General features: G+C 38.1%; 1 long non-coding RNA gene across 1 annotated transcript in view; it reads right to left on the bottom strand.

The window, feature by feature from the left end:
• Positions 1 to 6,042, bottom strand: part of LOC148213551 (uncharacterized) — an 88,907-nt gene extending 82,865 nt beyond the window's left edge. The window contains exon 1 of the long non-coding RNA XR_015794408.1: positions 5,898 to 6,042. This is a non-coding gene — a long non-coding RNA (uncharacterized LOC148213551). The remainder of the gene's footprint in view (positions 1 to 5,897) is intronic.
• Between the last annotated feature and the right edge of the window lie 15,485 nt (positions 6,043 to 21,527).

Raw genomic sequence — 21,527 nt, 5'->3', positions numbered from 1 at the left:
GAGGAAAATGGAAAAAAACAGAAAACAAAACACAAGGAGCAGCTCCAACTTTTCAGTATAAATGGGAGGTGAATTAAGCTCAAGCTACTGTCATTAAGACGCAGCTGAACTGTAACCAATGTCAGCCCCAGCCCAGTCCAAGGAGAAGATGTGCCACAACTGAGAAAGCCTCTGACTTCTGAACTTAATGCACAGAATAGCACCAATAGTGTGATGTAAGAAAGAGACTCTTTACAGACCCTAATATCTAGGTAGCTCTGGGAAACCCTGTGACTCTATACCTATATATAAATATTAGTATGCATTATAATAAAATGACAAGAATAGAGCTAACTCCAGGATTGAGAGGACCTTCATAAAAATTCCCATTAGAGGTTGGCACCTAAGTGCAATCACCAGGAGTTCTTTTGGTTCCCATCCATCATTCCACAGGATCAAGGGACCAGCTTATAAAAGGAAGCCATCCTTTTCTAAGATCAAGTCAGAAAGAAGTGTCAGATATCTGCTGGCCTTCTTTCTCAAGTTTTGGTTACAGTCCCTGATTTAGAACTGGCACATCAACAATATGCACAGATACTAACATAAGCATGAACCACAAACCAATGTAGCTTCAATATTTTTAAGAACGTAAGAATAGCAGATGATCACAGAGGAAGAGAAGTATGGTAAAAATAGCCCTGTTTAACCTGAGTTCCTCAGGAGCTGACTCACGTTGATTCAAGAGTTATTTGCTTTTATTTTAAATAGAAAAATTAAAATGAACAATGAAATTGTTTGCTTTATCAAAAGCAATCCCAAAGCAGGATGGTAAGATTCAAATAAACCAATAGCCCAATCTTTCATGTCCAGTTCCCTTTTAAAACTGTCTAAATTAACATCTATCACTTTCTCAATAGGTTTTTTTAAACATCTACATCCCTAATGTAGATTATATTAACCTAATTCAGAAGTGAATTCTTACTTTTTCATATAAATATTTTAAATAACTCCTAACAAATTGTGTTAACACAATTTTAAAGAACCGTTGTCTTTCCCAAAATATGCAGTAAACAATTAATGAACATTTGCAAAAGAATGTCATTGTTTGTCCTTAAATAGAGCATATATAAAGATCCTAATATACTTGTTGCTGTTTTTTACAGTATGTCTCATTTTCAACAATTACTACGGAAGGCAACGAAACAAGCTAAAAAGATCTGTGTATGTAAATGTATGCGTGTGTATGTGTGTATGTACACACACACAAATGGAATGAATAAACAAACTGAGAATAATCTTACATTAATCAGTCATGAACCAATCCTGATTAGGAGGGTACTAAGACCTCAGAACATGGGCTATATATGGTTCCTATATAAGCACAAACTTTGGCCACCCAATCCAGTGGAAGTTAAGCCTCTTGGATCCTATTAGTTTCAGTGAGCAGTATTTAAGCACCCACTTCAACCTGTGGTTTAGATTAATGGAACTTCAGTGCTTTAATCTGGCTGTCCTTTGTCCTGAATTTATATGCAGCCTTTCATGTATTTGGAAAACCTGTATGGTAGCCATTCCTTTAATATCTCTAAAAAATGTAATAAGCCAAAATTTAGAACAAGAAATATAAATAGTAATGTCTAAAACAATAAACACTTAATATGAAAACAGTAAAACTTTAAAGGTCTGGGTGTACACGTATGTTTTAGTCCTCTTCTAAACCAGAAAACTGTAATAAGGAGTTTCACAAATAGTTGATGATATTATTAGTGGTAGTAGTTGTATTAAAATACAAATGCAGGGTTGATGGGCATATTCTTTATAAATAAGAGCTAGAGTCTGCATTCCTGAATATATATAGTGGCTGCTTTATATCTAAAGAAAATGCTGAGATATCAAAACCCCTTTGCCAGATTTCCCATTTACAGCCCTATCTGCATGGGTTAACCACCTGGTTGGGACTGGGGAAATGCAATATATTGAAACTTGGAAGTGAAACTTTCACCCTAGGCTACAATACATAGAGATATAGATTTATAAATCAATCTCGATTAGAAATGTTTTGGTTCTTTCAAAGCCAAAAAGGGTGATTAAAATAGGAACTGCATCTGTTTTGTGTCTCTGTACTAAAAAAAGCAACTTATGCCATCTGCAATAAAATAGAAAATGGTTATTACTTCATTATATTGGCCAGCATCAGAGAATAATCTTCCATTTAATTTGACCCTGGGCTGTATGTCTTTTTTTTTTTTTTTAAATGATTCTGACTCAATATATATTCCTAGTTTATTTTTAAAAAGGGTATAGTATTTGATTCACATTCTGCAAGAAAAAACGGTTACTGCAATCCAAGTCTAGATAAAGCTACATGCTCTGGATGCTGCAAAACTTTGGGGAAAATAGGCCCAGGATCAGACTGTGAATCTGATTTGTTTGCATTTAAATGATGTCTAATAATTAAAAAAGGGGAAAACAAGCGACAGGTTAACAGCAAAGCACTACTGGATTACAGTAGTACATGAACGTAGGAAATAAATATTCCAAAATTCCATGAAGTTTACATCAACATGTTCCTAATAACATAAAGTTAGTGCTCATATAAGAGTGAGTTTACTGCTGCCATTGCTGGTTTTAGTTGGTACGCCTTCTCTGATGAATATGCATTTAGTACAAAAAAAGTTACTGTTTCTTTATGAATCCACTTGTTTAAACTGACTTGGGTATTCTACATGCTGTCACTTGAGTCACGATGAGAAGACCTAAGTCTTTTTCAACTTAGGGTGACATGATCATGGACCTTTCTTCTCGTGGAAGTCCCTTCCCATCTTTTGGCCTATTTTGGCAGCTGCTAAAGAATTTTTAACTCTGATTTTTAATCAACCTAATGTTTTATGACATTTCCACAGAAGTCTTTGTACCACTGTCTCTCACTACCACAATCCTTATTTTTTGTTATTGTAAATTGCTCTGATTATGATTTTAATAAAAAAACCAGGCATAATGTCTGGCAGAACTAAACTAAATCTGTCAGATTGTCGTTGGCAGCTAATTTGGAAATTCGGTTAGTTGAAATTGGTTAATCACACTGAATGGCCAGAATGTATGTGTGCTTGTGTGTGTGTGTGTGTGTGTGTGCATGTGCATAGTCCTAGATATAGATATAGATAGTTTTTAAAGACTTATTGTACATGTATGTGTGTGTTTGTGTGTATTTATGTGTGTGTATATATGTATGTATGTATGTGTGTTTATGTGTGTGTGTGTTTATGTGTGTGTATGTATGTGTGTGTGTTTATGTATATGTATGTGTGTGTATGTGTGTGTGTGTGTGTATGTGTGTGTGTGTATGTGTGTGTGTTTATGTGCATGTATGTGTGTGTATGTATGCGTGTGTGTATGTATGTGTGTGTGTTTATGTGTATGTATGTGTGTGTGTATGTATGTGTGTGTATGTATGTGTGTGTGTATGTATGTATATGATGGATTTTAAGGACTTATTTCCTATATGATGCTCTGCAGAAACTCATAGTTCAAACATACTTGATTTGCTTTTCTTAAATGAATAACAAATAACGTAAGTTGATCTTTTTGCAAATTGTCAGAGTCAAGGGCAAATATAATATGACATATGTGGAACACGTAAACTGTCATTGGATCAGCTATCTGAAAGATTAGTTTTCAAGCAATTCATCCCAGTAACTCCATCTTTTCATTAAATGTAGTTTGGTGGTTAACACGAGTTGGCCAATCTGTCTGAAGTCCAGTGACTCCCATTAATAAAACAGGCCAGTTTTACTTCCTGAGGATTATTACACATATAGTCAACTTGCTTCAGCCTGTTAAAGGAGATGCATGCTGATTTTTCAAACCCAGGCAGGAAATGATGCTTTTGAAAAAACTGGATCATCAACCTGTGAAAACTTGCAGCTTAAATATGTAGAAGAAAAATTATCTTGGTGCAAGCTAAATCATAGGCCACAGGAGTTTGGCCCATAAGAAAGAAAGGCAGACTAGAAGATTTTGGCAGATATGCAGAATATTAGCAAGCCAAGTGATACCTGAACTAACAATCAACTCTAAAAGTCTGGGGCAGACCATCCCATCAAGGGTAGATATCAACCAACAGCAGAAAATAGTGCAGGAATCAAAGACTGAAGGATTTTTCAGCTGATAGGATTCTATAGTACTGGGTTGAGTAACTTTCCTGAATTTTTTTTCCTACCAGCTCTCATTCCATTTGATAAAGGAGAATTTGATTTAGAAACTATTTTAAAGAAGAAAAGGTTTCCAGAGAAATTCCCAGGAACGGAGTACAATATCCCTGCACTTATTTAGTTGCAACACGGCTAAGGGTGTGTGTGATTATCTTGCCTTGCACTATCACCTCTCCAGTGATCACAACCTCCCTGGCTTCCCATCCTTCAGTTAATCCCAAGAGAAGATCTTATGAGGACAGCACTCCTACTGGGCTTTTTCAGTAGCACTGTCATTGTTACCACTAAGGGGGACTCCTGTTCTTGAGAAACGATTGGAAAACTTCTCCTGGAGTAATGCACCCAATTTCTCAGCTTTGAAATTTAGGAGAGATGAAAAATTCTTAGAAATGGCATGAACACTGATGACTTAGGGGCTCCATATGAAGCTTATATTATAACTCATTAATCCCATCAACTATGAATGTGGCAGTTCTATATTTATAGTTTGGGTAGTAAAGAACCAACAGCTAATGGGAATTATTGGAAGTTAATGCTAAAATTGCTTTAGAAGCTTCTAGCAAACAGATTCTTTAGCCTGCTCAATAAGGATGTACCCTTACCTTAAATGCAAGAGTACATTATTAATGTATCTTCCACTGTTTACATTAATTTTTTATGCAAATGTCCAGAACAATAAGATTGAGTGGGCTGCTCTATTCCATTTGGGATATTTGCCCAGTTTATGTTCATCACCTTTATTCATGTTATAAATCTATCTATAAGGAGCTCATGAACTTTTAAAATATTTTATTTCCTTTGTTAGCTTAATATTCTACCTTTCCTCCAAATGATCAGTGGAATTTCACAGTTCTTTATAACGTTGGCTTTGATTATTTTAAGGATTAATTTGCTCTAGATCCCACTTTTCCACCTCCATCCCAACAATCCTATACCATGTATGGAAGTCTGGGGCTTATAGAACACAACCGAATGCCAAGCTGTATTCCAGTTATTCCTCCTCAGTATAAAAAATCCCCATGGGATGTAGAATAAACCAGGATTAGGGCAGAAGAGGCACCAGATAGGCATTCGTATATCACTTCCCAAGATAATATCCTACTCAGAAAACCCACAGAACCCAGGATCCTAACTATGGGTTCTAATTAACTGTTCCTATTGCCTCAGATTGAACTGGGTAAGACTAAGGAATGGAATCCTAAGGGGAGACACAATAGACATCTTCCAATACTTAAAGAACAGTTGTAGGAAAGAAGTTGTGGATTTATTCTGCACAGCACCAAGGGGTAGTACAAGAACCAATGGGCAGGAGCTTTACTGAGGGATATCTAAACTCAAAATAAGGAGGAATTTCCTCACTATGAGAGCTAGGAACAGCCTCAAACAGTGGAACTTTCTGCTTCCTGGAATCAAGAATGTTTACCACTCACTCATCATTCCTCACTAGAAGTTTTCAAGCAAAGATTTGATGTGGCATGAGGATTCTTGTCCTGAATAGAGGGTTGGAATAAAAGACCTCCAAACACCTTCCAATTCTACCATTCAATGAACTCCACTCTTGATTCTGAACATATATGCACAGTTACTAGTAAGCAGAAACTATGAACTAAAGTGCTGTCCTATCAATGCAAAATTTTCTTGGCAGCCTGGAAAACCTCTTGTCAGAAGAGATACAGAATATAGTGCCAAGATCAGGGTCCAACTAACCTTACAAGTAGAGTCGGGTTGTCCAAATGGATATGTAAATCCTCAGTTATTAACGAGGAACTATTAATGAAACATCCTCCTTCAGGCATAGTGACCTTCCAGTTAGAGGAATTATTCTCTTCTCTTCTGTGTCTCTGTATTCTGACATTGCTAGACAGCTCATTGCTTGGAAGGCTGGAGTGAGACCAAGTGATACTAGAAAAATCATTCATTTTTATTTTTAGAGCATGCAGGGGTAGGAATGAGTAATACTTTCTATTTATGTAAAAAGTAACTAATTTTGGAACAGCGACATGAAATGACACAGCAGAAAGCCTTCTCAGCATTGGAAGTCTCTTGATACTCCAGTCATACAAAGGCATCCTTTACTCACTTTTCTGAACTTAAGTTCAGAAATATATATTTTTGAAATATATGATATTTCTATATATACCCTATTTTGTTCTTTGATGATAGATCAATTTGAGGGCATACGGTAGACCTTTACTTAGCACCACTGGGTGGGTGGGCTTACAGCAATAGAGTACAAAAGTTTTGTTTCTAGTACATTCCAGATTTCATGTGAAATTCCCACAAGTAGGCAAATGCAGAGGTGAAACATAGCCTTCCATCCAACCATGAAAATAATGTTTGAAAGTGCTTCCCTAGCTGTCCTTGCATGGTGAGCTTCCATGGAATCTACCAAGGAAAATGCTGCTTATTCAATGGTGTAGCTTTTTTTTTCAGCACTTTCACAGCAAATCTTTAGATTCCAGACAAAAGACTTAATTTTAAAGACTGAGCTATCCTTTTCTTTTTCCTTTTTTTACAGTTTATTCTGTTTTGCTCCATTAAGAATTATTTGGTTGAATGTTCTTTTCATGAATTTGCTGCTTGTTTAATATATTGTTTCTTTTTTTATTTTATATTGCTTTCTGCCCTTACATTAAAGACTGACTCACTATATTCAAAAATGTCCAGAAAGAGAGAGCTTTATAAATAATGACGATTTTATAATAGCCAATACTTGGCAGGTCTTCTCAAGTTTTTACTTTGCAGTAGGATTTTCTGGAAAAGTTTCAGAATTGGGGCTAAATTCAATAATATGTAAATAATACATAAATTATGCATCATATAATAACAGGGCCATTGTGGAGAGATATGGATCCTTCTCCCAGTTTTTTTGGGGGGGGATCACTATATGATCATTAGTTTCTTAACCCCCCCAAAAAAATATGATATGTATCAATGAATTTTTTTTTTTTTTTAAGGCAAGCAAACATGAGAAGATTATACCAACCTTTTCTAAAGGGTCTAACTGAAATGAATTAAGCTACACTAACCCCTAAAAATTTATTTTAGTCCTAAGGCAATGAAACTCATGCCTTTTCTCTTTCTTTTATAAAACAACCGCAGCAACAGCAACCTCATATGGAGTCACCGCACTTCTCACAATAACTTCAAATAAAACAAAATTATTGGTAAGAAAATGAAGGAGGGCAACCATAAGCATCATATATTCTGGTTTTGAAACCATTCTTAGGTAAAACGGTGTCGTTATATTGATTCTTCTTTCCATTAAATTACTTACAAGTCAACATTCTCATCCTCTTATTGTTCTTCATCTGGCTGTTATTTTAATTGGGAACATACAATGTTCCCCGAACTTTTGTTTATCTTTTCTTTCTAGAAATGGGATTTGTTCCACAAGAGTAGACTTTGGCATTATAATGGAGTACTTTTATACACCCAAATATTAAACAAACCTAAAGACCTGGCCTTCCATGCAATCTTGATAGCTTTCTTATCTTTTTCTCCATACATTCTAATCTACCCTTTACTAGTCTATTTTAGCATGCTGTCTCGTGCTATACTCATCCCATGGATGCTGGAGGACTTAGTGCAGAATAGAATAACACTTTTTTCCCCCCAATTATGTGTTATTTTTTTCCAATTTTGAAATGTTAAAACATTTTGCTAAGATGCATGTTACAGAGAAAATGTTTGAAAATATTTTAGGGGAAATGCATACAAAATGTCTTGTAGTGGGGGGGGGGGGGAATCCCAAGCAAAATAAATATGAATTTTCTTACATTACAGAAAATAATTCTGTATGATCACATACAAAATGAAAACAGAATAGTTCATTCTGCTTTAAGTCCTTCTAAATCATAGTTTATTAGGAATATTTTTGAAATTAGGATTAGAACCACTCCAAAATATCAGTTTCCAGATCAGTTAGTTGCCCTTTATATTACCAAGGCAAAAGTATATGTTGATGAAACTCCCCTGTAAATTTGTGTGTGTTTCTCTCTGTGTGTGCATTGCTTTTTATGTGGACGTACACTGGGAAATTGCCACACTAGGTGTAGCTGTAGAGGTCTTCAAGAATTCTGTTGTATGTGTGTGGGGGGGAATTAAATGTGATGGTAGCCTATCCTTCTACTAGATAGAAATATCTTGATGTAATTATATGTAGTTCATACTAAGACTTGCTTTCTGCAGTCATTTCCTTCCTCCCTCCCTTCTTTCAATACCCAGACTCAGATAGCAATGGGGGACAAAATGGAGGTCTTTGAGTCCCATGCCACACCAGCTCCTGAATCACAACCTCCTTTATCCATGTGGCAGAATCCGAACCAGAATCATACCTCTGAAATCTTATAGAATGATGATGCCATCAGCTATATTAGCTATATAAAAGTGTGAAGTTACAAGCCTGGGGTTCTTAGAGGTGATAGGCACCAGCTATGGCATCATATATCTTTGGGTTTGGGTAAACATTGGCCATCCATACCATAGGGCTCACTCAACAAATTGCCATAAATAAGGTTTGCAATTTCTGCTGGTCACTTGTTGCTGGAACCTTGAGTTTGCCCAATCCATTTATTTACTATGCCTCCTATCTGACTCCATCTGATTTGATAAGGTATTGCTTATTATAACTCTTTGACTGGAGTTGGCTTATTCTTCAGTGTACACCTTTGTGGTGGATTGATAGCAGTGTTATCAACTTGGAATTGTCTGATTACCCCTCCTTGAAAATAATCCCTCAGTAGAGAATTTCTAATGCATCCACATGAGTAAAAAGAAGGCCACTTATGCTGATCTTTTTATCTGTGGAAAGCTATTTCAGGGTGATGATAAAATACAAACCATTTTTTTCCAGTCCCACAGTCACTGAAATTATTTAATGATCAGTTTTTTTTCTACCCACCTAAATTTAGCTAATGATTTAAGTACAGAAGAAAGCTTCTCTACCCAGCAATCTTGATATAAATAATGCAATTTGACCATTTTCTGGCATTTGATATGCTTCTATCTTCTGCAGTTCTGGGTGGACATATGAGCAATACTGTTTGCAAATGCAGGAACTCTGATGCTGCTAGGAAGTTTTAAATTGCACAATAATATTGGGATCTATGAAACTCAGAAAGATCAGATATGCTGCACTTTGAAAAGGTTAGATTGGGTACTTCAATATTACTTGATATTTCGTGAAAAACAGTGTGGGGGGAAGTCTAAAGAATAAATTTACTCCATTTCTGTTCAGTGACCTGCTATATTCTTCTCATTCCCACTGCAGTTAGCCTAAAGTTACGAATAGACTAGAAGCCTACATACATAAAGCTATGTGAAATCAATATATATGATCCACATGGTAATCCATGCTCTGCAGCCTTCTTGCACCATGACCCAGATCCTTCTACTTTTTGGCCTTCTGCAACTTTTAGGTCCAGTTCTCAGTTTTTACCAGTGTGTTCTCTACCACAACCAACTGATTGCTTTCCACATGTACTGTCTATAATATCTGAGCCATTGGAACAATGAAAAATGTAATACCTTGCCTCTTGATATCTGTAATGGCCTAGCAGGAACTACAGAAATTTCATTCACTAAGGTTCCTGATAAATGAGTTAAGTGTATTCATGTATTCAGACTTTCATGATATCTCCATCATCACCACCATCCCATACATTTGGACGGAGGGAAAAGGGAAGAAGACAAATAAAGCAGCTGCAGGAAGGAATGGCAATGAGAACAGATTAAACTCCAGAGTCCATGATTAATTTAGAATAAGTTTGGTTTTTTTTCTGTTCATTAGATCCCCCTTCTTCATGCCATTTTGGTGTGAGTAGCACATGTGGGAGGCAGATTCCCAAGAACACAGATTGAGAGTGAAGGATTCCCTCCTCCTTTGACCTAATTCCTAATTTGCTTTTCTGTCTATTTCTTCAGATACCTTTATTTTAACTTTTACAGGTGCCTTGAAACAGTGGTTCTTGAAGGAACAAGTTTCTTTTAGTTTTTTTCCTATTTTATTAGAAAAGATGAATGGCAAGAAAACCTTTTGACAATTGTTATTTTAAAGCATTCCAGGGACCTTGATATGATTCCTGATGGAGCCTATTCCCCCCACCCCACCCCACCCCATCACTTTCCTTCTTTTTCCCAAGATGGAAGCTGTCTTTACTTAGCCAGATGTTTTTTCCCCTGGAAAACTGGAAGGGTTTTCCACCTGCTATCATCCAATTCCTTTTCCAGCCAAGTGGGTGACTTCTTTAAATATTTCCACCTGATACCCCTTAGTACAAGACTACTCTCCAGTTTTTTTCTCGAATGATACAATACTATTTGACAAAACCTGATTATGACTACCTTTCCAGTATCTCTTCCTTGTCTCCCACCCTCCTACTGTAAGGTTTGCCCCATTCGACAGAGAAACTCTCGTGACACGTGTGGTTCACAAAGAAGGTTTACTCATGCGTAACGTAGTAGTCACAAGCAAAGCCAGGACTGGCTTGGTACAATTGCATCACTTGTTATATTCCCCCCTTCCCGCGCTTTTTTCCCGCCCCGCGATCACGTTGCAGCTGCGGATTATGGGCCCCCAATAATCCCCCTTGATTGTTCATGATGGCAGGATCGGTCAGGGTCTATTGTCCTTGATTGCCAGTCCCCCTCCGGCTGGGTTGGTTCCTCCCCGTTACGTGCAAGCCCGCGGGTTCTGTGCTGCGTTGCAATCTTTTTTCGCTGCCTGCGGCCCCGTTCATTGCTGGCTCGCGCCGTTATCAGTTTAGAGTTAAAAGCTTCCGCTGCGGTTTTCCTGTTTGGCTGGGCGCAGGTGGCCCGTTAATTAGCGGCGCTTTCGGTTCCTCTTTTCCCCGCTAGCTACCGCCGGTGGATTCCGCGTGGTCTGGCTGCGAGCTTCCCTGAAGCCCCGTGCTTCCCTGAAGCCCCGTGCTGACCGAACCTGACACCTACAACCTTGAAGAAGGTATTAAAATGAGATAAATACATTTGAGAGCATTGAGAATGTGTTGAAAAAGAAGTTTGGAAGACATAAACACCAGAATTGGTTGGAAATGTTCCCTTAATAACTTTATCTTGATTAGTCTAAAGGAGCCAAGACTGTGAGAATAAGGTAGCATGTTCTTCTCAAATGCCTTTCCTAGAATATCAGTTCATCCTGTCTCTGTCTTTGTCTCTCTCTTTCCCATTTGCACACTGGAGATGATAAGACAACCACTTAAAGGAGGAATTATATGTGCAGGCAGAACTAATGGATATTTCAGAGTGAAATTGCCTCTTGGCTTATGGAAATGCAAATTCATAGTGAACAAGATCTGATAATGGAAAAAAAGGGTCTGAACTTTGGGTATAGGAGATTAAGGTTCCCCTTGCTCCCAGTGAAAAGCTTTCTCAACACTTACTTTGTTCATTGTGCAAAGACTCAGTAGCAGAGTAGCTTTCTTAACTGTATGGAATGGATTGAGTAATCAAGAAATGAAAACTGAGATAGGGTATGCCTCTCTGAGCAGGCCATCTCTGTAACTCTACCCATCATCCTAGTCTACAGAGGTTAAAAAAAGAAAGAAAATAATTCTCAATGGTTGCAATGTCATAGTTTTTCAGTGACAGAAGAAGCCAATGCAAATGAAGAGACTGAATATATTTAACAAGTCTTTCAATTCATGCCCTTCTTTTATAGTCTGGGACTTGTTTCACCAGTATGTTTTTGTCCTTTGGCCCCTTTGGGGATGTTAGACCAATGGACTGTGTCACTCCACCTTCTTCTGGGAACATCTGATATTGTTAGCAGCTGCTCACAGGCTTTTTAAATAGTTTCTGCCAGACCAGAGGGATTATGAAGAAATATGAATAGCTGGATAGGAGAAGAATGAAATATCAAGGTCTAAACCGACACCTTGTAAATAATGACAGATCTGATCAAATAATGAACAAAAGTTTTTCAACAGCCATTCTAGGTTTCATGACCTCAGATATTTGGGACATAAGCTCTATACAAACTGTATGTTATATCCCCCACTTCTCAGAACTATGGAAAACCTGAATATAGTTTTAGCAAGGCTATTCTTTTTTTTCCTTTAATGATAGAAGAATATCATTAAAACATTGTGAGGTTCTATGGCATTCAGTTATAACTGAAAGCCTATTGCAAAGATCCGTCTGTCAAATTCAAAGCAACCTCATTCTTAAACCTCCAACTCTTATGCTACAACTTCAACCCACCCATTACAGAAGAAATAACTCTGGCAATGGTAGAGAGTAAGAAGATGACCTTGACTGAGATATCCAAGCTCTGTTGCAAAGGCAACAAGAGGCAAAGCATGTTTTGGGTCCAGAACTTCCAAAAATGTTTAGAAGCAGCTCAGACAAATATGTCCCTAATTTACTAACTATAAGAAGGAGGAGGAAGTATAACACAATCAGACTCGCAAGATTCTGTTATTATAGTCAGGCCCAATAAATTAGTTTTAGCCTTCCTGTGGAGTTGATTTCTTGTTCTGGCCTATTTAGTGGGGCTACACAATTTAACACATTTTCTGACCTTTCTAGGAAGACGTCGTGGCCAACTGTGTAAGTAGATTTGCACCTAAAATCCTTCACAGCAAAATGTTAGCTGTTTTGATGGTTTACCAATGTAATGCTTTCTTGTTTGTTTGTTTGTTTGTTTGTTTATAAGATGTGTATGCTGGTCTTCCAAACTGTTTCCTATAACCATTAACTACAGCTTCCTAGGTGACTGGCTCCAGAGCAGGGATGTCCAATGCAGTAAATATCTTGTCCATATCAATGTTATCAATGCAGCCCAGAGTCACCTTGTGTGAGATGTGTGGCAGCTATATAAATATGATAGATAGATAGATAGATAGATAGATAGATAGATAGATAGATAGATAGATAGATAGATAAAAGTTCCATGCATTCATACTGCTTTATAACGTATCTGTATCTTGTTAGCATACTAAAAAACAAAGCACTGTAATTGCCTTTATATAGATTTTGCACTCCTAGCATGCACCAGACTACCCCAATACATGTTTTGATCTGTGTAATTATTATTTTAGTATTCATTTTATAACTTTTTCAAGTTGGAGGTTTAAGACTGTGGTTGCTTTGAATTTGACAGGCAGATATTTGCAATAGGCTTTCTGTTATAACTGAATACCACAGAACCCTGCAATGTTTTAACAATATTCTTCTATCCAAAGGAAAAAGAAATATGGCTGGTGTGGGTCTTCCGGGCTGTGTGGCCGTGTTCTTGAAGTTTTGTTTCCTAACGTTTCGCCAGCACCTGTGACCGGCATCTTCAGAGGACATGTGAACAATTCACACAATGAACTTGCTAATCACCCCCAGCAGCCCCTCATTAACAATTCAATAGAAGAAAAAACCCTGCCTAATCCCCAGGAAGATACACACAGATTCTGACACCAAAACAAGCAGCCACTCAGTAACTCAACCCCCCCCCACACACACACCCAATCCCCCCCTTTCCCCCCCCCTCAGATCTCTATAAATACCCACAAAAGGGTCACATCACCCTGGGCACAGAGAGAACTGCTCCTGTCTGTGCTCCTGCACTCTGAAGATGCCAGTCACAGGTGCTGGCGAAACGTTAGGAAACAAAACTTCAAGAACACGGCCACACAGCCCGGAAGACCCACACCAGCCATCGTATGCTGGCCGTGAAAGCCTTCGACAATACATCGAAAAAGAAATAGCCTCAGTAAAACTATATTAAAGTTTGCCATGCTTTTTCATTATTAAAAAAACAGTCTTACTTGCACTGATCTTCACATCACTGTTTTTAAGCTGTTTTGTACTTTCCAAAGTGCTTAACGTAGTTAGGTTTATTATTTTCAGAATGTTCTACTAGATTATTATTTTTACAAATTTGAATCTATTGTTCACTGCTTCTTAATTGTTTTCCATCTTAGGATTTGTAACAACAACAACAACCTCAAAGACACCTTCAAGTCCAGCGATAGAAAACTGTTTGCCTTCTGTTTTTTGTTTTTGTTTTTAATATGAAAGTCTACAGCCCTGATATCTTCCAGAGATTCCCTATCTGAATACTAACCAAACTAGTTTTTTTTTGCCAAATTCAAGTAATACTACAGCCTAAGTAAGGCATTCAATGAAAAAAGGAGGGTGCAAAACATAAATGAATGAATAAATGAATAATTCTAATCCCCCCCCCCCCCAGTGTAACTTCTCACTAAAATTTGTTACTGGAGGAAATTCAGATGTGCTGCTTGCTACTGCTGCCTCTTATAAACAGAATTCTACACAGGAAGAGTGGACTTGTTCTCAATAGCAGCAACCTTAGAGCCAAAGCAAAGCTGCTGCTTTTATTCCAATGTACTTCTGCTTACCTAGAAACTGCAAACCTAAAGCTTAGGGAGAAGATGTTTGGATATGACAGAGAAAGGTTAGCAGCTTGGACGCTGGACATTTGCTGGAAACACCTTTGTTCAGAAGTTACCATTTTGCTCTGAAAAAGACAGACCAGTTGTAAACTGCCAAAAACAAAGGATTAATTATCATGATCCATGAGCCTCTGCAGTTGATTTAATTGGGCAGCAGCAGTTAGCCAACATTTGCTGATCTTGAGCAAACTAAGAAAGATCTTGGATGGAAGATACTGAGAAATCCTAGGGTTGTAGACTAGTTTGGGAGGTTGGAGGAAGAAAAGGAAGAGGAAGAGGAAGAGGAAGAGGAGGAGGAAGAGGAAGAGGAAGAGGAGGAGGAGGAGGAGGAGGAGGAGGAGGAAGAAGAAGAAGAAGAAGAAGAAGAAGAAGAAGAAGAAGAAGAAGAAGAAGAAGAAGAAGAAGAAGAAGAAGAAGAAGAAGAAGGGGGAGGGGGAGGGGGAGGGGAGGGGAGGGGAGGGGAAAGGAGAAAGAATAATTTCCATACAGTTTCTAAGAAAGCAACATGGTGTACATATTGCCACCAAGAGTTAAGCTTGACTTGAGGGAGACTGTAGTTTTATATCTGTTTTCTCCATTTTTTAAAACTGAAGGACCGCCTATACCTGGCAATACCTATTTGACTGAAACCACCATCACACCATACTACCTTGTGAAAAAAAAACTTTAAAATTGACCAATAACAAAGAGCTTCCACTTTTCTGCAGGTCAAAGGGTCTATAGTAGCTCCAAAGTCCAAATGAATTATATTCAGCCATCCTCTTTTTACCTCCAGTAGCTTTTCTTTTGTTAGAACAATCAAGCAGCTTCAGCTCCCTGAGGTTTCTTTTCCCCAAGGAGACTTGTTCTTTCTTCTGATCTATTCTGATCACAGCTTTAGAGCTGTTAAACACTGAAATAGCATAACTGCCCTGGCATCAGTTGTTGTTGTTTCCTTAGCCAGCCTTGTATCCTTGATTCTCATCTGCCTACTTGCTGCTTTTCTTACAGTCCCTGAACATTTATTTGGCACAAGAAATTGGACTGACTTTTACTTGACTCTTGGAACTAGAATCCCTAATTTCATTTTAGCAAGTAAGCATAACTGGAATTTTGAGAAGTTTTGTGAGTGTTCTCACAAAAATTTAGCTAGGGTAGATATGACCAATTAGAAAATATCAAATTATTAGAGGGCAAACTGATGAGGATGTCCTCTAACTTCTCAGAAAGAAGGTATTATGGGCTGTTTCTTCTTCCTCTTCCTCTTCCTCTTCCTCTTCCTCTTCCTCTTCCTCTTCCTCTTCCTCTTCCTCTTCCTCTTCCTCTTCCTCTCCTCCTCCTCCTCCTCCTCCCTGTTTCGTGCTTCTAAGATCTTATGTTTCTATGGGATGTGTGTATGTGTGCATGTGTGTATGTATGTGTACATATGTCTGTGTGTATGTGTGCATATGTGTATGTATGTGTACGTATGTCTGTGTGTATGTGTGCATATGTGTATGTATGTGTACGTATCTCTGTGTGTATGCATGTGTGTGTGTGTGTGTGTGTAAATAAAAAAAAATCATGTACCAATGGATGTACTAATAAACACATTAACCCACAAGCACTATGTTGAGGATTCAAATCCTAAATTGTTCCATCAGGCTTGTGCATAGTAAACGATTATCAGAAGCATGTGTGCACATGTGAAATAAAAATTACAAGCTGTTGAGGTTCTGTCCCAGTATTTGGAGGCTGTGTGGGTTTAGATGGGGAACAACTGCCTCCAGCTGAATCCTAACAAAACCAAGTGGTTGTGAGTGTTTGGGCCACCCAGATCTGGAGATATTCCAACTTTGACCTTCCCTCACTGTCTCTCATACGGCATACTTAACTAAACTTGAAGTACCTAAACACCAGAGGGCCTTTACTCTGGCATATTGTCATGCCCTCCCCTCAGCTGTCCTTGAAGGCTGATACAAGAAAATTTCTTACCCGGAGAAACAAAGTCCCTGTGACCCTGGACACACAGAAACAACAAAGCATGTGCTTCTCCGGTGCCTATAATACAGAGACATTCACACTAGACTTATCTCACCATTACTGTATAAATACCCAGGGCACATAGGACATTTTTACCTCACTCTGTTGCTTTCAGATACCAGGCCTGCTAAAACATATTGCCAAATTCTGTGCAGCGGCACTTAAAATTTATCAGATGATGACCTGTGCTATAAACTAGACTTAATGAGCATCCAGTTCGCCATATTTCAGTGCTCTGTAATTTGATAGACATAGTCTTCCACATGCTAACCTTTATGACCCCCTACACCCACCTAATGCTCCTACCCCTCCTTTTATATTCTTTTGGACTCTTGTTTTTTATATATACTTTCTGTTTTAATACATATGCATATGCATACACACACACACACAAATATATATATATGTATATATATTCTAGCTTTTCATTTTTTTTTTTTTTAGATTCTGATGTATCTTCTATGATTTTTAATTGACGGTACCCCACCCTCCTTATGCTGGTCTACAAGTGTAATAAAGATTTGATTGGCACTCTCCCATTCAAGGGTGGTATGCAGTTTGGGGGTCTTCCTGGACCCACAGCTCCTGTTTGATGAGCAGGTGGCAGCTGTAGTCAGGAAGGCCTTTGCCCAGCTTCATCTGGTGCACCAGTTGCATCCTTTCCTAGACTGGGGGCGGGGGGGGGCGTTCATCAGACAGTCACTCATACCTTGGTCACCTCATGGCTTGACTACTGCAATGTATTCTACATGAGACTGCCTTTGAAGATCACCCAGAGCTTCAGCTGGTCTTGAATGCAGTGATGTAGGCAGTAATTGACATGCCTCGTATGCCCAAATAACACCTCTGCTTCATTAGCTGCAGTTTGCTTCCAGGTGCAATTCCCAATGCCCATATAACACCTCTGCTTCATGGTTGCCAGTTTGCTTCCTGGTGCAAGTCAAGGTGCTAGTTACAGTTCAAACTCTACATTCCATAGGGCCTGGTTACTTGAGGGACCACCTATCTCCCATAGTACATGCCCGGCCAATCTGATGTGGCAGGGTTGGTGCGCTCTGGGTTTCTTTGATTAAACAATGCCAACTATTGGGACCCCGGAAGCATGCCTTCCCTGTTGTAGCATCTGCCCTCTGGAACAAGATTTCCCCTGAGATTCAAATGGCTCCCACCCTACTCGTATTTTAAAGGGCCCTGAAGATGTGGCTCTTTGCCCAGGCCTTTGGCCAAGTTGACTGATGACCCCTTTCTTCTTTTCCTTGTTTCCATCTGGGTTTGTTTTGTCTGCCATCTCTCTTCCTTCATGTGTGTGTATGTGTATGTGTGTGTTTGTATTCTTATTTGTTTTTAAACACTTTTTTATCATATTGCATATATATATATATATATATATATATATACACACACACACACACACACACATATACATACATACATACTGTATATGTATATGTATGTATGTATATGTATAATTAAAAGCTTTAAAGAGAGCATAAAAACTAACAGAGACTGTTTTTAAATGCTTTTAATATTTTAACAATTTGTAAACTGCTCAGAGTTGCTGGGAGTCAGGCAACAATACATTTAATAGATTATATGGTTGGTTGCACAGTCAGCCAGATGTTTAGACTGGATTTGGTATTTTTATCCACCTATCAAGTCCTTCCCAAAGACCTGGGATACACAGTTGTTGTTGTTTGATGGTGTTAAAGGTATTGTCGCAGGATATAAACTGTTCCAAGTAAAGTTGCCTTTTACAATTGACTGATGGTGATTTTGTCAATATTGATGGTCTTCAAGTGGTGCTCCAGATGTTTTGGGATGATGATGATGATGATGATGATGATGATGATGATGATGGTGATGATGATGAAGATGATATGCTTAACCAAGCCATTGTACACATGCTTTACCAGGTTACATAAAGATCTAATGGTATAAATTTGCACACTGTGCTAACTTGCCTAGTTGTTCATGTGAGTGTAACATGTTCTAATTAAGTAGAGGCTGAATAAGAGCCAGTTTTGTGTAGTGGTTAAGAAACTTGGAGGGCAGGTAGAGGCTAGAAACTGGGAGACTACGAATTCTGGTTCTGCCTTAGGCACAGAGCCAGCTGTGTTACCTTGGGCCAGTCACTCTCTTTCATCCCTAGGAAGAAGACAAGGACAAACCACTTCTGAAAGCACAAAAGGTCCACATTCACCTCTGGTCAGAGTGCAGGGAACTGTGTTTCACCCAAGGAATCTGTCTAAAGTCACCTGATTTGACCCTGGACTCTGAAGGAGTCAGTGTCAATTTTCTTTCATTGCTTTTTCAACCCACTCATGAATCATGAATGTTTTTTCTGAAAGTCAACTGCAGAAGATGGCTTTATGTATGCTAGGGTCGTCTTAAAGACTACTACTATTACTTATGTTTGTGTTGTTGATTGTAGGTACTGTATGTTTTATTTAAGGTTAATTTTATATCATAACATATCACAGTTTTCCAGTGAACCATATACTACCAAACAACTTGTTAAACTCAGTTGACAAGGTTCATACATTGTGCTAATTGTTGTGTTGTAATTGTTCATACATTGTGATAATGTGGCTTGTCTGGTTTTGGCTCATTGTAATATGTGAGCCTGGCCAAAGATGGCTTATTCAGCAAACCATGGGTAAAAAACAAGAGCTTTAACAATGCCTCCTATCCCATCTTCTTAGCTTCAACTTAGCCCTTTCATGTTCCTTCAGAGAAAACCCTAATCAGCTTTGTAAATTATTTTATTTTAAAGATCAAAGAATATACACACCCACACACAGTTTAAGCTTATTCGTTTTTTGCTATAATAGTAAAATATCTAATATTAAGTTGCTTTTCAGTGTTGCCCCAGAACTGTCATCCAGGTCAGTTGCTTCATCTGACTTTACAGAGGGTTATTCTTTCATAAAGATATTGAACTTGTCATTTAATTACAGAATGAGTAGCAGGCATATGTTGCAATGTAGCAGAAGAAAATATGACTGGAGCTCAAGCAGACATAGACTGGAGCTTCAGCAGAATAATCCGTAGTCATATTTGACTGGGTAACTTATTAAAATCCCACACAATGAGATCAACAGCTAAGTAGCTCTACATATTTCTCTTTGAAATTGTCATGAGCTGATGTCTGTAATTGCACAGAGTTTGTGAGTCACCAGTAACATCCCACCAAAATGATCACATATAAGGAATATCTTTGATATGTAAGAAACTAGGGGAGAGCCACCACATTTTAGTAGAAACCAACCATTGATCTCCATCTGAGATGATACTTAAACATGATCATTTTAGTCTTTAGATGATTGTTTTTCAGGAGGAATTATAGGATTGTTGTTGATCATGTGTATGTAAACACTTTTTAAAAAAAATCTTTCTGGTTACACTTGCAAATTTGCTTTCTGAAAAGGTAGCACAGCTGGAGGCACTTGTCTTTTATCAAACAGGTTTTGCAGGTTTGGAAGCAGCATGCTTGTTTTATTATTATTATTATTATTATTATTATTATTATTATTATTATTCTCTTAAATATGCAATACCTTTTAAGATCAGGATGGTGTTTCAGGTAATAAAGTTGATACGTTATGGAAATGGAGTCACACTGTATATCATTCAACTTAGTTCAATATCTTATCATTTATCCTTTTGCTGACATGGTTTATTTTACAGAGGAAAGGAGTGTCCCAAAATCAATAAATGAAAACTGCAAAATCTTTTCTGCAGTTCCAAATAATAAATAACCTTGGAATATTTCCAGATTATGGTGATGCGCATGAATATTTGATATTCAGTATCACCACTTGGCATCATGGAGTTTCGGTAGCAGTCAACATTTCAATATGTCGTACAATTGACGAAATCTGACATCTAGCACTCAACATTTGACAGCATCTCATAGCTGAAATGCAGAGACAGGCAGAACTTGACAATATCTGACATGTCACAATCTATATTTGGTAATATCTGACAGCTGGCATGGTGCAGCTGTCAATATTTTATGGCATCCAACACCTCGTAGGAGGTCATGTCAGTGCCCGATAGATGAGCTGCAACAGAATGTAGTAAATTTTAAACCTTAGCTTCATTTAACCAAGCTAAGCTGGCAGGTCTTCTGAACCTTACTGAGCTGTTGGGATGTTCATGACTCATTCCAAACATCTCAGCTGCAGAAGCAGTGACTAGAGAGAGACTTCATTTTAATCAGTTGTTATTTCATACATCCAGTTGCTATAGAGATTTCAAATAAAGCAGGCTGTATTTACCTTGCATTTTCTTTCCTTTCATCTGACTGTGTTTGGCAAACCAGAGTCTACAAGAGGACATTCCGTCTGTCTGTTGTTGTCTGCATAAATCCTGGAAGAGTTCTTCATATGTTTAGCATGAAGAAATGAACAAGTGCTACATGCCTGCTCGAGTGAAAATGCTTAGAATTCTATTTATGATGGATAATTCTATAAGGATATTCAGTTGAATATAATCCCATCCTTCTCTCATATATTTGAACCAAACTTGCAAAAGAACTCTTCCAGAAGTCACATGCATGAAGGCTTTGGGACAGGCATTTGTTGGGACTGGCAACAGATTATGGTGAAATGCCCCAGGAGCTAATAAGGCCACTAGGTGGCACTGTTACACTAAAAATGTATGTAGAGAACTTGGGAGGGGATTGGATGATTTTGTTTTATTACTTCTGGTGACCACACCCTTCCTACATATCCTTGGGAGGTTTTTTATTAAATTTGTTGAGCTAAAATTAGCTTTTACTGAGTAAAATATTCAAAGGTTATAAACTGGATTGGCTATTCACTGCTGCATAAAAGTCCTCCCAGCCCCAAATGTTTATCTCCAACTATTTTGGTGATGGACTAACATCCCTGTCGCAGCTTTCAGAAGG

The sequence above is a fragment of the Python bivittatus genome, unplaced genomic scaffold (genome assembly GCF_059951505.1).
Source record: "Python bivittatus isolate LINGU-HERP-01145 unplaced genomic scaffold, Pbiv_v1 ctg000980_np1212, whole genome shotgun sequence".
Classification (NCBI taxonomy): domain Eukaryota; kingdom Metazoa; phylum Chordata; class Lepidosauria; order Squamata; family Pythonidae; genus Python; species Python bivittatus.
The sequence above is the reverse complement of the archived record's forward strand: the minus strand, read 5'-3'. Positions and strand labels throughout refer to the sequence as shown.